Source organism: Tamandua tetradactyla, chromosome 12 (assembly GCF_023851605.1).
Source record: "Tamandua tetradactyla isolate mTamTet1 chromosome 12, mTamTet1.pri, whole genome shotgun sequence".
Classification (NCBI taxonomy): domain Eukaryota; kingdom Metazoa; phylum Chordata; class Mammalia; order Pilosa; family Myrmecophagidae; genus Tamandua; species Tamandua tetradactyla.
Genome location: NC_135338.1, coordinates 20,742,676 through 20,745,395, shown reverse-complemented (window position 1 = coordinate 20,745,395; position 2,720 = coordinate 20,742,676).

Genomic DNA, 2,720 nt, shown 5'->3' with positions numbered 1-2,720 from the left:
ACAAGACTTGTCCTGGTGATTGGGCCGAGGGCCCGAGGTTCGGGGGCTCAGAATGGCCCCCAGAGGCCATCGGGGGAAGCCAGAGTGCAGCTCGGGTGGCTCCGTCTGAGGGTCGATGGAGCGCAGGGTGGGCCCGCCTGGGGGTCACATGTGTTGTGCTGGCAGCACCCATGTCCCTCTCTCATCCCCACTTGGGGCTCAGCTGCTCCCATGTCCACCTCCACTCAGGCTCCACCGCTGGTTTTGTATATATGGGTTGCTTCATGTCCTCCCCCGAGGGTGCAGGCTGGGTGCTCACTGTGTGGCATTGGAGCGGGGAAGGCAAATCCTACGGCAGCAGTGGTCATCTGTGCCAGCCGCCATAGGGTAGAGGACAGCTGGTCTGGGTGACTCGGTGGCCCGTGGAACCAGAAATCTGAGTATCAAAGAGGCTCCAAGGCCAGCCAGAGGCACCCTTGTATTTGGGTGCTGCTCTCCACCTGAGCAGATGCCTCCACACTACAGCAGGTGCCCTCACGGGAGGCCTGGGAGGGGGGCTTCAGCAGGCTCCATGCATCGGACCGACTCGGGCCATCCCTTCCACCTGTGCGCTATGTGTGCTTCATGTAGTTTTTATGTCACTGGTTTTTGTGAGTCCAGAAAACAGTTGCCGTGCATCAAAAAATTGAAAATTAAATTATCAATATCAGCTAGTTGATTTGTGTCCCAGCGAACCAACAAATAATACTATTTTTCTTCAATTTACCAAAAATCAACTTAGTTTTCATTAGTTCCTCACATTTTACTAAAATCTTTCAGAAAAATGACATTTTAAGGCTCACAAAATATAAAAAGATTTGACTTCAGAAAACATTCTAGACCCGTTTCCAAGTCAAAAGCAATTTCTGAACCCTAATACTCATTGCCCCGCCTTACCTAGAGTGTAGGAATGTCCTCTGCTGCCCTCCGCCCTTGTCCTAACCTGCCGGGCCATGGTTTCTGCGCTCATGATCAGCGTGGGTGATGCACTGTGCGCAGTCCTCAGAGGGTGCCAGGGCACGGCTGGCCCCCACCCCCCCCATGAAAGGTGCTTGTGGACGCCCACCGGAAGGGTGTTTGGGGGACATGCAGGTGGCATTGGGCACTGCCATATTCTAAACAGTTAATAGTGCAGAGCAAAGCCTCTGTTATTTAGTTTTTAAATGAATTTCTTAGTAAATATTTAACGACAAGCTTTATTACATTTGTACACATTTATATTATATAATTCAGCAGTTTTCCTTTACTTATTGATACAAATTATGCTCTTTAATTTGATACAACAGTTAATTCTTAGAATTTGTCATAGTTTTGATCTCGTTTATCATGAACGTGATCTCCAGTCAATTACATTTTTATTTAGGTTAACTGTGTTTGGGTCTTAAAGATACACAGTCTTTAAAGGAAAATCAGAGGGAAGAGTCTGAGAGACAGGTAAGTCTGGAACCCCTGAGCACCTGTGACCGGTGCAGCTACATCTGCCTTCCCGTGTCCCTGAAGGTGCAGGGTGAGACCCAGGGTCAGTCCCTTGAGGAAAGCCATCCACTCTGTAGGACGAGGCCTCTGCAGGCTGGTGGGTAGGGCAGAGCATGTGTCTTCACCAGAAGTGCAGCATAAGGAAAAGGAGTGACATGCAGGCAGAAGCCGGACCCTGAGCAGCAGGACAGGGTCACCACCTCCAATGGCACAGTTGACTCCCAGACTGTGCGGTCTCAGGGCAGTTGGCCAGCTCACCAACAGCTCACCTTGCCCTGGCAGGGCCCACCCCTCTGCTCTGTCCCCGCACCCCCCCCAGTTCATGGCTCTTCACCTCTGCCTAGGACTTCCTGGCTGACCCTTTGGTTTTCTCTCCCCATGACATGTGAGGACTTTGTCCTTATTCCCCTCTTTAACCCCGTGACCTGGAGCTGGATGAATACATGATAATCAAGGCAAACAAACAAACAAAAAAACAAAAGGAAAACTTGCAGAAATGTGCTATTCATTTATTGAATGTTTTATCTTTTTAGAACTTTCATTTGGAATGGAGAAATCTGTTGACAGATGAGTATTTTTATATAATGAGAGGCAAGAATCAGCACCTTTCTATTTTACTTCTCTCCTTGTAAAGTCCAAAGTAAAAACAAATCCATTTGTGCTTAGGGAAAGTCTCCACCTGGGGCTTAGTGTTCCTCAGGCCTTCTGAACACATAACCCACACTGAGGACCAGGAGCACCTGTGCTGCCCACGTGGAGGGGAGGCGATGGAAGGAGGTGTAGGGACACTCCTGGACAGGGCCACAGCCCCCCTTGCCACCTCATTTAAGGTGGCCTTTGTCAGACACATCAGGGAGACACTGACACTTGTTGAGATCTAGAAGGAACCTTCCAGAACATTTCATAGATGAAGACATCCAAGGTGCATCCAGGGAGTTGGGTTTGTTTTCCTTTGGTTCAGTAAAAGCCTGGTAAGACTCCTTACATCTGTCCTTGAGCCAGCCAACAGCCCTGTGTGTATCCACAGCTGCCGTGGGGACCCCTCAGCCCTGCAGAAGCATTTTCTCCTGTGAGGACACCTCAGAAAGGACAGGGTATCCTCTGTGTCCCCAGCCCCATGGATGGCTTAGAAGGACTAAAATCTTGACAGGGACAGCTTGTCCTGTGCTCCCAGTGGATGGCTTAGAAGGACCGTTACCCCCCCACCAGAGATGGGGCACCAGTGC